This window comes from Camelus ferus, chromosome 10 (assembly GCF_009834535.1).
Source record: "Camelus ferus isolate YT-003-E chromosome 10, BCGSAC_Cfer_1.0, whole genome shotgun sequence".
Lineage (NCBI taxonomy): Eukaryota > Metazoa > Chordata > Mammalia > Artiodactyla > Camelidae > Camelus > Camelus ferus.
The window spans coordinates 62105603-62120113 of record NC_045705.1 but is presented as its reverse complement, the minus strand read 5'-3'; positions in this window follow the sequence as shown (position 1 = coordinate 62120113).

Genomic DNA, 14511 nt, shown 5'->3' with positions numbered 1-14511 from the left:
TAAGAAAACCCATAGGGTCCAGACCTTCCTCTAGGTCTGTGACCTGCTTTGAACAAATGCCAAAGAAGGCTCTTGGTCATCTTGGATTCTCTCACACCCCTTCTGAGTCTGAGAAGGAATTTGTAGGAAAATCAGTTAAATATCCAGTCAGTTTTCTCATGTATGAAATGATAATCAAAAGGTCTTCAGAGTTTTGTGAGGATTACGCCATAGTCTGACATATGTTAACATTCAGAAGAATCTGTATTCCTTGCTGTACATCTTCTCCCATCCCCTTTATAGAAGAGTGCATTTTATCTCTAGAATGATCTCTGGTCTCTGTGTGTAATTTTTCTACATTTACTCTCAACCCATCCTCTTGTGCAATGATTCGAACATACTCAGCTCTTTCTGAGTGCCCTGGTGCTCCGCACTGGTGAGTGACTGACTCCTGGCCCTAAGCCTGCTTTATGGGTGCAGTGGAGGGACTTCCCAGTTCCCCACCTCGCCCTTCAGCTGACAGTGAAGCTAGTAAACGTGGACGTGCGTCTCAGATCTCTATTGACCTTGAACGGAGGTGACTGAGATTTTTTTCTCTAGAAATGGGGGCCGCAGGGTCATACTGTCCAGGAGCGATTTCCTGGAGCACAGTGCACCGTCCTCTTTGGCATTTGACTTTGGTAATTGACTCCACTCATGTTTTTTTTTCCCTCTGTTTCTTAGAATCTCACATCACAACAGCAGAATGAAAGCTAGAGGTCCTTGTTGCTTATCTATTTTATATATAGTAGTTAGTATCTGTAAATCTCGAACTCCCAATTTATCCCTTCCCATCCCTTTTCCCCCGTAACCATAAGATTGTTTACTATGTCTGTGAGTCTGTTTCTGTTTTGTAAATAATTTCATTTGTGCCTTTTTTTTTTAAGATGTCACATATAAGTGATATCATATGGTATTTTTCTTTCTGTTTGTGGCTTACTTTACTTAGAATGACGATCTCTGAATGCCTTTTCTGTGCCATACTGTTCTCTAGGGGATGTGTTACCTACTGAATGTTTGTGGTCCCCAAATTTATGTGTTGATGATATTAGGAGGTGGGGCATTTGGGAGGCAATCAGGTTTAGATGAGGTCATGAAGGTGGGGTCCTCATAAAGCGATTAGTGTCCTTGAAACTGAGGAAGAGGCCAGAGCTCTCTCTTTCTCTGCCATAAGAGTTCTTCTTAAGTATTTTCTAAAACCAGAAAGTAGCAGTGAATGGCTGTGGGACCATTTTACCATCACTTTGCAGATATTATTAAGATACATCTGGAAGAATTTTATATTTCATTTTTAAACACGTAATGCCTATGTTATATCAAATTTTAATGGCATTTTAAAAGACCAAAATTTACTCATCAATTTTTTTTTCTCCAATTTTGGCTAACCATTAATTTTGAGTATAAAAGGTAAATATCTCTAGGAAATAAATCAAAACTGATCATTGTGTCTCATTACAACTGATTCAAGCCCCTGAAGCTGATAAATGATTATCAATTATGAACAACAGAACTTGTTTTAAACAACTCATTCTTCCCACCACAGTGCTAGTTTTGAGTCTTCAGTCTGCATAACCAGTATGAAACGGGCTTCTTACCAGTTGGCAAACTACTGACTTTACCCTCACTGAATAAAGGATTTCCTCTGGGATGTTTCCTCACTGATCACATGTATAAACACACAAACTCAGCTTAATTTACTTATTTATTTGGGGTACACTCTAGTGATTTTTATTTTACTCTGACACATCAAATCTCAGATAATGGGATTAAAATCTCATGAACCTTCTGATTCCATATACATGTGATTTTGAGAGTCTTCATATTGGTTAAGTTTTTAAAAAGATACTGTTATGAAATGTCATCTTTCTTTTAAGTAAGTGGTATTCAGACAAAATCTCTTCATCACTAACCGATTATAATCATGCTAATTCTTGTCATTTGTCAATTAGGTTTATTGTTTCAGATGTTTATTTATTTAAAATGTAATGATTTTTCATTTAAATTACATTTATTTGTGGTTACCTTTCATTGTAGAAAATAGTACTGCGGAAAAATTGTACAGTGATGGCATTTGTTTTATTTTTAAATGCATTTATTTAAATAGAAAAAGTGGATTAGTTAAAGTAAGTAAATAATGGTTACAACTGGTTTACAGTTATGGTTCTTTAATTATAGAACTTGGGGGTAGAGCACTTTTTCTAAGATAGAGCACTTGAAGAAACCCAATTTTTTTTAAAGGAGCATCACATGGAGTTAAGGAATTTAATGGCTGAATTCCAAAGCATGAATATATGCAGTGTGGAGAACAGAAAAATAATGTAACACTTTTTCTCATGTTTGGGTTTTCAAAATCATTGCAACTTTACTTGAATAAGTGGGACTCACAGAATCCAAAGAAAACCACCTTATTCTTTCCCCACAACTGTCCTTTCTAAAAATTCTCAGCGGAAGTAGCTCTCCTGAGCTTCTTGTTTAAAATCTGAGATAAATAATCATCAGCAAGTGAAGAGTTCCCCAGTAACTTCAGTAGTTAAAATGTACAGTCTTCAAGACATGGGAGCAACCTGAATGTCCACCAACAGATGAACGGATAAAGAAGATGTGGTGGTTGGGTGGTTGGGTGTGTGTGTGTAGGAATATTACCCAGCCATGAAAAGAAATAATGCCATGTGCAGCAACATGGAAGGACCTAAAGATTATCATATGAAGTGAAGTAAGTCAGATAGAGAAAGACACATATCATATGATATCACTGATGTGTGGAATCTAAAAAAATGATACAAATGAACTTATTTACAAAACAAAAACAGACTCACAGACATAGAAAATAAACTTACGGTTACCAAAGGGGAAAGGTGGGAGGGAGAAATTTGAAGTTTGGGATTGACATATACACACTACCATATAATGAATAGATAAACAACAAGGTCCTACTGTACAATACAGGGGACCATAATCAATATCATGTTATAACCTATAATGAAAAAGAATCTGAAAAAGAATATGTGTGTGTGTGTGTGTGTATAAACTGAATCATTTTGCTGTACACTTTGCCATACAGAAAACTAATACTTTTGTACATCAACTGTACTTCAAAAAAAAAAAAAAAGAAAATGTGTTTAATTGCTCAGAAATTTAAGCATTCTTTAATTAACATAAAAACCTGATAAACAACTCAAAAGGCAAAGCCAAGTTGTAAGAAGGGTTAAATATTTGTAACATCTGTAACAAGCAGCAAGAGAAAGAAAAACAAACAGGAATAAAGAAATGGATGAAAGACATGATTGAGCAATTCATCTAAAAGAACTAGAAATGGCCCTGTGTTTATACATGAAAAACAATTGGATTCGAAAGCAAATGATTTGTGTGGTCAAGTAAATGAAAAGTGATGTGTCCTAAAATGAAAATAAGGGATGGTGGGGGAGAAGAGCTCTAAGGGTACCCGAAGGAGGAATAGTCAAGATGCGGAAGTTCCTGGGAAAGGGGAAGCTGGGATAGGACATGCAACCTTGGGCCTTCTGCACAATGAGCATGATGAGGGTTGGAGTCCAAGTTCCCAGAGGGAGTCTTTCAGTGAGAATATGTGATGAGTGTCATGCAGTCACTTAGGGGCTGCTGGTGAAACCCAGGTCCTGCAGTCTTCTGTTTGTGTCCAGGTAGAATGTAGAATAATTATGTCCATGGTGTGGTTTCACAGATGACATTGGTATAATCTTCTTGGGGCTGGAGAAATGGTCAAATGAGGAAGGCTGAATGAGAGGGTCGAACATCAAACCTTACGCTGTCCAACGTCTTTTGTCCTCACCCCTTCTTGAAACACAAGCTGAGAAAACTCCTCCAACTCCAGGGTTCTCCTGTACCTGGCATCCAGAATCTTGTTTAACTGGTTCAGAGGAAGTCCTGGAGAGGCCTCAGTGCTCAGGCCTGGGACTGACCCTGTGACAAAGGTCATCAGTGGACACCCAGGCCAGCCTGGTCTCAGCCAGCATCCCAAGACTAAACATAGAAAATCAGAGAATCAGAGAAGAATAGTTCCTTACCATGCCCTGGTTAATTTCCTTTGCTTCACTGAATACCTTTCAGCTCGCCACCCATTCAAAGATACGTGTGTTTTTTGATCATTTGGTTGGCAGCCTGGGAAGGAACAAAATTAAGCCAACCTCTAAAAGCCTTAGGGAGTAACAGTGCCCACCCAGACAGAACAGGCTTTTATCTCTGTCCTTGATAGACTTTTAGGAGAACCATGGAATGTTCTGCCCATTGACCATCACCTAGGGCTTCCCTTTAAGAGGGAAATCCAAGGGATTGGAGATGCTTCGCTTAGACGTAGCACATTGTAGGAGGTAGAAAGAGTGCTCTGGTCCCATGCATCCAGATGTGGGCCAAACCTTCCTGCTATGAAATACCAGAGCCAAGCTTCCCAGGATGTGCTGGGAAGAGCTCAAACCGTTGGTACTCCAATCCCCCTAATCTCCCCTTCATCAGATTCTGAAACCTGCCTTCAAGCCAAAGATTATCCAAGAATTCTGGAGTAAAAAGCGAGCCAGCCTACCCACCTGCTTCTTCACCTCCAGAGCAGCTGAGTATCTGGGTGTCTCCTGAGCTCTCTTTCTCATAAGTTTTTATTGTCAGATTGGGGATATCTCTTCCTCTGAACATCTCTCTTTCTTCAAAAAATAATGTTTTATAGGCATATGAGATGCACTGTCAACAAGCAGGAGACTTTCTATGATGCTGAAATGAAGATTTCAGCCTCGTGTGCCAGCTTAGTTGTAATAGGAGGGAAATGACCAACACAAGCCATTTCTTCTTGTTCAGTAGGAGCCAGGCATCCTTAGAAGTATCTGCCTTCCTTCCAGAGCCACATACCAGCTTCACTGTCTTAAATCAAGCCCCTGACTTTCCAGCATATTTATCCTGATTTAGATTTTTTTATTTAGCTATTCTCTAAACTCACCCATTCTCCCCCTCACCCACAGCCCCTCTTTCAAAGTCATTTATTTGGAATATTTTCACTGTCAGTACTAGTGTTTCATCTCCTGCGTGCCAGTTCTGGTTTTACATACTTGGTCTGGGTTGGGTCCCATTTCTATCCCATATTATCTGGGGGTTTAGTGGATAAATTAATTCGTCCTTTTGAACCTCTTTTTTTCCTCCCATTTGCTAAATGGCAGTACTATTACTTATGTAGAAAGGTGTTTGTAAGGATAATCGAGATTGCCCATGAAAAGCTTAGCACGAAGTTGATTTTCAAGATAATACGTATGAACAACAATGACAGAAATAGTGATAATGCTTTAATTTGGAAGAGCGCTTTTTGTGCCCTCCACTCCCATCCCATTCTCTACACTCTGGGTAAGTTGAAGCCACCGTGTGGACTTTATGTAATTGTTACCTGCTCTAGTCTCCTCTCCCTTCTCTGTCTTCAAATTCTGGCAAGTCTGAGCACCAGCAGGATGGAGAACGGCTTGGATAAAGTCAGAAGGAGAGACTGAGACTAAAATCTCACCTAATCTCATATTCTGAATGATCTGAGTTGTGAATGGGACACCAGAGACCTTGCCATGTCCTCCTTTTTTTTCTTCCCCAGAAAGTGGACCTTACTGCAGAAGATGAGGGTTGGGAAAGGCTCCAGGGTGATTAACCAGGTGGCATCACCTGTGCCTGGTTTCCTCCCATCTCAGCGGAGCAGCCACTGGCCCCTAATGTAGGAAACAACCTGAACCAGAGCCTGTGAGGCTGCCGCATGCCAGGTATTGCACATCTAGACCACATATTATGGAACTATGGCAACTGAGAGATACTAGAATGACTTGCATGATTTCTGGAGCTGGAAGTGTCCGTTGGTGGTGATTGAGCCAATGAAGCTGACAGGTAAGAGTGGACTTGCCTGACATCATGGGGTGGATCGGTGGGAGAGCTGGGAGAAAAATTAAAAAGTGAAATAAAATCAGGACGTCTGGATGTTTCTATAAGACCCAGTCCCATCACGGCTGGGCTGTAGAGTTTTTTGTTTTGTTTTATAATGCTTCTGTCTCTTTTACACACTGTAGAGCTTCACTGATTTATTCTAAGTCTTCTCCAGCCCTGTCTCCTCCACAGGAATTTTTAATTACCTACCCCTTCTCTCATGCCAGTAGGTTAGCCACCATCTTGTGTTGCCTGAATACCATGTAGGGTTCCCTCACTCTCTATTCAAAATAGCTAATAAAGGACTTTTTTCAAAAGATATTTAGGTGAATAAAATTTAATCTAACTTAATATACAAAAGGAATTTAGATGAATAAAATTTAATCTAACTTAATACAGTTCTTCTGACCTAATAATGTTAAACATTAAACCAAGCAGTTTTCCTGAACCTGGTAACACAGATCCCTAGAACTCACCGGCAATTCTTTGGGCAGAGGAGACGGATAGTTCAAAGCCCTCGAGGTGAGTATGTGCCTGGAGTTTCTGAGGGGGAAGGGCGTGAAGCAGAGACTGGGATGGGAGAGGAGAAGGCGATGTGGTCTGAGATGCCTGGGGGCTAAGCCATAAAATTAGGTCTTGAGGTCATATTAAAGACTTGAGCTTTTATTCTGGGTGAGATGGGAAGCGCTGGGGGATTCTGAGCAGAGGAAAGACAAAATCTGTGTTTTATCGGGATCACCCTGGCTGGCGTGCCGTGTTGAAAACAGACCAGAGGTGGGCAGGGGCAGAAGTGGGGGCAATGGTTGGGCGGCTATTGCAGTCGTTCAAGAGAGAGACAAGGGGGGCTCAGTCCACGGCGTACCAGCATCTGAGGATCCAGGCTGGTTCAGAATAAAGCCTGGGGGGTTGGGTCAAGCACTTCTCTTCCTTTCACTTTCCCACATTCGCTCATTTTGACTCCCCAGTTATCGGTTTCCCCAGGAAGCAGAATTCATTCCCTGTGATTCATTTAAAGGGACTTTAATGCTGACCTTACGGAGGCTGTGCCCCGTTCAGGGAGCTAAGGAGAGATGGGAAGGCACCAAAGATGGGAAACAGCAGGAACCGCACCACATCCAGGGCTCAGGGTCTGAGAAGGAGACAGTATTGCTGGAGTGAGTTGAGCAGGAGTCTTGGAAGAGGAGCTGCTCTGTAGTATAACTGTGAGGGAAGGAGCTTCTAATTCCATTCCAGAGGCTATGCCAATGCAGGAAGAGGATGGGGAAGAAATGCTTTGCCCGTTTCCCTCCTGTTAGCCTCTAGCCTCTAATCCTCTGAACAACTCTGTATGGCTTGCTTTATTATACCCAACTTACTGGAGATTTGAGGAGATTTTTCCCAGAGGCACCCAGTAGGCAAGTAGCCAGATTCAATCTAGAGCTCAAATCTGCTGCCTCTGAGTCCTAGGCTCTATCCCTGACTCCATATGGTCCCCCTTTCTGGGAGGAATGATGAAATGAAACTTGGCTTTGGCTCACAGGGAGGATGAACCTGAAAAGTTGAATGTAGAAGTGGGTGAGAAGACAAAGGATCTGCTCACTCCCTTTCTTCTCCTCCAGGGAGGAAAAAAGAGGTGACAGTGGGTCTAAACCCCAAGTTTGGCTTGAGCAGTGTTTTCTGCCTGATGGTGTTTCCACTGCTCTTCATGATCTTCTAGGTAACTTTCATGTCTGGAGTCACCTGGTAATAAAGGATAAAGGCTGGGATTAACTTGAGAGTTCGGTGGGGAGATGCTTTCATGAGTTTTACCTTTAAGAGTCCCACCAGGTTCTCAGGGTGACAATCAGAGAAAAATCCTCCTGTGCTTCTGGCTTATCTCAGGCACCGTCTACTCTTCTTTGTTGCTGGAGACATGGTGACTGGATAAGGTGTTGACCCTTTGGCCCTGGAGCTCTGCCTGCATATGCTACTGCGTTGCAGGCAGCTCAACTCAAACTCTCCCAGTTGAAGAATGCCACCATGTTTCACCGTGTATATCAAAGCCCGGGCTTTATGAATGAGTATTCTCAGGTTGGCAGAAATAACAGTTACAAGATGTGATGGTCACGAGACATATGGAAGATGGTATTGGTGGCAAGGGAAGAGGTGCTCAGCAAGCTGGAGCTAACTGACAAGATCGTCAGATGGGAAGAGTGAGCAGCCAACCAGACATGGAATCAGGTCTCCCCAGGTGGAGATCAGGTTAGTTGGTCACTAGAACTTATCTATTTTGATTCCTTAATTGGGAAGAAGAACAAAAGCTTACTCACATCACAGAGTTGAGTGGCTGAGCTGAGATGAAAACTCGGGCCCTCTCACACCCAGTCATGCGCCTTATCACTCAGCCACCTTGCTCCTTAGACAGTCTTCACAGCAGAAAGTTCTCGCATGTGTGATGAGTTGGGTGGCTGCTGTTTGTTCCAGTTTTCCCTCACTACCATGGACCATCTCTGCTTCCTCTCAACTCTTGCCCTTATGGTTTTAATATTCTTTTTCTAAAAAATAGAGCAAGAGTGATAACCTTATTGAATCAGACTTCATTGGCCTATCAAAATGTTCGTGTATAAAATAGACCTTAAAATTTCTCACCGCAAGAAAAAAATTCTAACTACTTGTGGTGATGAATGTTAACTAAACATTGTGGTGATCATTTCACAGTATATGCAGATATCGAATCATGTTGTGCACCTGAAACTAAAATGATGTTATATGTCAGCTATATCTCAAGAAAGAAGTAGTAAACATAGAAATCCAACCTCATAATTCATTGGTAGAGTCATTGTGCTCATGACGGAAAATAAGTTGCAATCCCTTTGCATTTGTGAAGCACCTGGAAATTTACAAAGTATATTCATGTCCTTTGTCTCATTTTATTAACAAGCACTCACACTCCCTCATCAGAGCCCGATGAGGAGGGCAGGTAGATTCCTGTGTGCTGAGACTGTGAAGAATTCTTAGGGCATACCCTCCAAATTCAAGAAGACTCAGTAACCATTTTCCCCCTGGTGTCTGGGATGAGTTGCGCAGAACCATTCTCATCCTTGTGGGAGCTAGGCATAGTGGTGGAGGACCTTATGGATGAAGAGGGGGCTCTTTAAAGACTCTCTAGTTTCAAATCTAGACTTGGTACTTTTTTGCTGTGTGATCCTAGCTTTGTGTCCTGACTTCTCTGAGCTTCAGCTATAATTTGGACTAATAATATTGTCCTTGTAGAGTTGTTGTGAGGATTAAAGATTTTTATATAAAGCATCTTGTCCTGTGCCTTGCTCAGAATAGCCCTTCAATTAGCAGCAGCTCTTCCCAGATTTGGGTACCCACCAGGGTCAGTTTCTCTGTGTGACTGCACTAGCACATTCAGGGGCAGAGGCCCTGCTTCAGTCTCCTTAGCAAAAAGTAAAAGAACAAAAACAAAAACAAAGTTTGTATAGCTCCAGGGCCATAGTTTTAAGTCATCCACTATTTTATTAAAACAAATCATAATGTATGACTGTTGTAGCATTTGTTTGGATTACTATACACGCGCACACACACACACGCACACACACACAGTATACTATAGGAAGCTTGGGATAGCTAATCATTCTGGGTTCAGAATGCAGAGGAAATGACACTGTGAGAAATATCATATCAAGCCACTGAAGTTGGTTTTGGAGAAATGGTAAGGTGTTTTGATTTGGCTGTCTGTGGAATTAATTTTTTCCTGCTTTAGAGTCACAAGATCAAGTCCAGTGTACCAAAAACATGCCTTTATGACTCTTGATAAAACGGAAGTGTTGTGGAAATTACTTGCCAGAGACAGTTGGTGATTATTATTTTCTGTGAAACTCGATGCTCTAAGGAAGTGAGATTAGATTTCCCTGAAATTGTAAGCCTTTAGAATTAGTCTTATGGAAAACAAAACAAAACAATGCTTTTGTTTCCTTTAAAACATATTTCTTTGTTCAGTTTGAGTGATTTGATTGGTCTGAAAGACAGTCTCCAAGAAGTTCAGATAAAAACCTAATTTACTTAGTTGGCAAAATGATTGCAGAGCAGTAAATAGGCAGAGCTGAGTGAGCTGATACTGGTGAAGAAGGGAAGAATGTGCAGGTGTAAACATTGCTTTGATATTGACATGGGTTAGTTGGGCTGTTGTCACTAAACAGACCCTGTCCTTAGGGGTCTCTGACATATATTTTACGTATTAGTATGTATAGGTACAAGTGTCTGAGGTTAGATGTTAAGCACTCAAAGAGTGATTTCTTAAGAGTAGTACCTTTCTTTGCTATATGAACCATTTTGTTCCTAATTCTAGTGGAAGCCCGTACAGGAAAATGTACTATATGTTTGTGCTATTAATTTGGAATCATGGAGGACCTGGGAAAAAATCTTTTATTAAAAGATAGCAAGGGGAAGGATGTAGCTCAAGTGTTAGAGCACATGCTTAGCATGCACAAGGTCCTAGGTTCAATACCCGGTACCTCCTCTAAAAATAAATTAAGAGATAAACCTAATTACCTCCCTCCCCCCAAGAAAAATAAATAAATTTTTAAAAAGAGATAGCAAAATAATATCCTTCCTAGATTAAAAATAATGAAGAGCAACGCTTAAGCATGTTTTCTCAACTTTACATGACCCCTATTTCCCAGTATATTTGTTTTCACATTTTTCCTCTGCTGTAATCTCTAATACCAGGTGTCTGAGGCTTTACCCTTGTCTTTTGCTGAGGTTAGAATACAGTTTTCTCTGATAATGTATCTCAACTCACTCCTGATGTATCACCTACATCCAGTTCCTCCATTTGACTCTGTTTTACCCACCCCAAAATATTCAACAGAAATACCCCTGTATGGTATCAGGGTCTGCTGAATACTGAAATCAGAAAAATAAGTCAGATACACTCCCACCTTCAGAGATACAATAAATGGGTAAGACAAGCAGATACATAAGAATAAAATTTTGAATGGTGGCTAATCTTGGTGGATTAAGTACATCTATTTCTGTTCCCTCATGAAACCCAACGAAAATGACAGTTAGGGGTAGGAAGATAGTCATAAATCCGTAAATCCAAAAAATAATATGAGAAAATGGCGTCACTTTTTTTTTTTTTTCAGTATTGGTAAGCAGATGGATGAGTAGTAAGTGACTTAGCAGCCTACAGAAAATATAAATCTGACTGGTGGAGCTGGAATCCTGGAGAAAGGCTAATCCTCTTTGCAGAACTGCTATAAGCCTCGAAAATTGGAAATGCCTCCAGTGGCATGTGGTATTTGGTGGACGTGGTATTGAGCTGGTTCTGTCTAAGAAGCTAGTGAACGGTAAACTAAGTGAATTCACAAAGAATAGTGAATTAAGGTCTCAACAGGCCTAGAGGGTAACCAGTTCTAACTGGAACAGGAGAATACAGGGCTCCAGGAGGAATGTCTCTAGAAAATAAATAAATAAAACTGATCAATTATCCTATGAGTCTGTAGACATTGAGAGCTCTATGCTTATGGCAGAGTATCTGGGAATTAACTAGTTTTAGGCATACAGAAAATAAAGCATGCAGAACATGAATCAGTTATGAACGGGATAAGGCAGTAAAATTTACCCTTTGTTCAGAATAAAGAGATTGGATGCAATGACAGCACCTTTCTGTGCTTTATCCCTGTAGGGAAAAGACAGGTGCATTTTTGTTCGTATGTGGGATGGGTACGTTGTATTAGATGCACAGCCTTTTAAAAAGGATAGATAAATGACAGATAGATGAAGATTTGGTTAGATAGTTGTAGGTCTGTGAACTGGATATCGGAGGAATGAAACAGTAAATATGGCTTTTGCTTGGACAGCATCTTTTCTAATTTTTCCGGAAATGTATTCAGATTTTTTCCTTTGAGAAATACCGCTCCATTGTTGCAAGTGGACCATTAGAATACTTGTGTTTGTTCCTTCATGTTGGAGTCATGTAGTTTTTGAGTTCTGGTTGTTACGTTTTATATTTTACATGAAAAATCTCTCAGGCTTAAATGTCCCGTTGCTTTCTCTGTTTAGGGCTATTTCATGTTTTTCTCTTTGTTTCATATTAGTTTTTTGTTTTGCTGGATTATATACTTTAATAATTCCAAGAAGCTCTGAGGTGGCTTTCTGTGTCCAGCTATTTCTTAGATAGTACTTATTTTGCCCTCACTTTTGAGTGTGAATCTTTTTGTAGGACTTCTCAGAAGTTCTCAGTATGTTAAATGTTCATTGTGTCCTTCCAGAAGGTAGTGAAGTTTCTGGTGCCTTCTAAACTTAATGGTGCGTGGAATCTACCCATTCTGGTTTTGCCCCCAGAGTATCTCAGGGGACTAGTTTTCAATGGAAACACTTTGGGAAATACCAGAATAACCCATTTTGGAACCAAGGGATTGTAGTAGAAATGACCTTTGCCATCTGGTTGGGCTTGGCCAATGGCAGGAATTGGAAAGTAGAAGGAAAGACCAGAGAATTTGAATAGCCAGAGGCAACTCACCATCTCTTGGGATTTTCCTTTACTGCTTTAAAACAATAAGGAAACTCAGAGAAGTGAGTGCTTTTTATTTAAAAGCATTTGTTGATCCTGGTGGGTGTGCAGTGGTATCTAACTGTGGTTTTAATTTTCATTTTCTTGATTGCTGATGAAATTAAACATGTTTTCATGTCTTTTTTGGCCATTTGGATATTCTCTTTTTGTGAAGTGCCTGGACAAATCTCTTGAACAATTTTCTGCTGAGCAGTCTCTTTTTTACTTAATATTTGTGAAAATTCTTTATATGTTCTGGATATATACTCTCTCTTGATTATATGTATTAAAAATGCCATTTAATACTCTGTGGGTTGTCAATTTTTGCTTTATATATTTAGCAGTTCTGTTATTATGTGTATACACATTGAAAATTATTACATCTTCCTGGAGATTTGACTATTTTTGTAGTTATGTAATGTTTTTCTTTTATACCAGTAATACTTTCTGCTCTAAGGTCAACTTTGTCTGGTATTAATTAGCTTTTGGTTTAGAGTTTGCCTGATATATCTTTTCTCACTATTTTACTAAAAGTGTTTTTGTATCTATTAAGAGTTGCCTCTTTTAAATAAGTAGTTAGGTTTCAACTTTTTTTATCTAGTTTGAAATCTTTGCCATTTATTACACATAATGTATTTACTCATATATTTGGAATCAAATCTACCATACTACTAGTGGCTTTCCTGGAAGAAATAAACGTTCTGATTCTTACTATAAATCTGATAAATCATGTATTACATGCTGTGATTTTTAGGATTGTAAGTAGACATGTAATAAAGACTGTATAATTACCAGACTAATTGAAGGGAGAAATCTAATTATAAAAAATACTCAATTACTTGAAAATAATGCACGATAGGGGAGATAAAATAATATAGAGCAGTTGCAAAAAAAATAGAAAACATATTTTGTTTGTTCATTTGCTTGTTTTCTCCCCCTCTATTTTATAGTATTGGTTTCACTAAATGTTTTGTGTCTATTCACACTTTCATTTGGTAGCTGCTTTTTTCATGTCATGGATGTACACTCTGCTTGGCGTAACCTACACCTGGTGATTGTGAAAGAGGAGTAGGCACTAAACCAGGTGGTATGTGCAGGTTGGTTGTGATGTAGGTGGGAGAGAGCACCTTGCTTCTCCAGACCCAGGTGCCCTCCATGCCTCCATCATCAGAATCCTGGCTCTAGAGGGTGTACTCAGGGCTTTTATTTGGGGGCCAATTCTATAATACCCTTCTCTCTACTTTTTCTTTTTTCCCCTGTTATTTTGAAGGTTTGAATGTATTCCTGCCTCTGTTCTCCTTCTTATCAGATCTAGCACACCCATCCTCTGTATGTGCCTGGAGAAGAGCTGTAGTGTGGCTTGGACAACAGTTCTGAAACCTTGGCTTTAGGGATAAACCACGTTGTTGTGTGGTGCCCGGGACCAGCTGACCCAGCCATTTCCAACATAACTTTAAAAATCAAATACCAAAACAACTTCCCCAGGTTCTGCCCTGCTCCCCTGTTATTTATAGCTTTGGGCACCGAATTTGGACTCTTTCTGAATTTACTCTTAGTTCTATAGTTTTCTTTTATGCTTACTTTAGGGTAGGGCAGTTCTATTCATGCATTTATATTATTCTCCATGTTTCCATAATTCCTCAAAATCACTTGTCAACTAATGATGTCTTTAACCTTTCAGTCATTTCATGCAATTTGGAGTGGGAGGGGAGATTGACACTTGTCCTTAGTTTACCATCTGTCTCTTGTGAAGTCATGAAACTCTCTGTAGCCTTTGGCTTCTGGGATGCCACACTTTCCTAGTCTTCCTGCTTCCTTCTGTAGCTCTCTTTTTATATTCCTCTGGGAACTCCTACTTCTGCTAATACTGGTTTTATCTTCTCTCAAAGGGTTTGATGTTATCTGCCTCCACCTTCAACCTGGGTGATCTCATTCCTCTGTATGTGATAATTGCCTGGATTCACCTCTGTAGTCAAGCTCCAGCCAGTAATCTAGTTCCTATCAACCCTGTCTGAAGATCCTGACACAATTTAAACTAAATATGCTCAAAATTTTGCTAATGG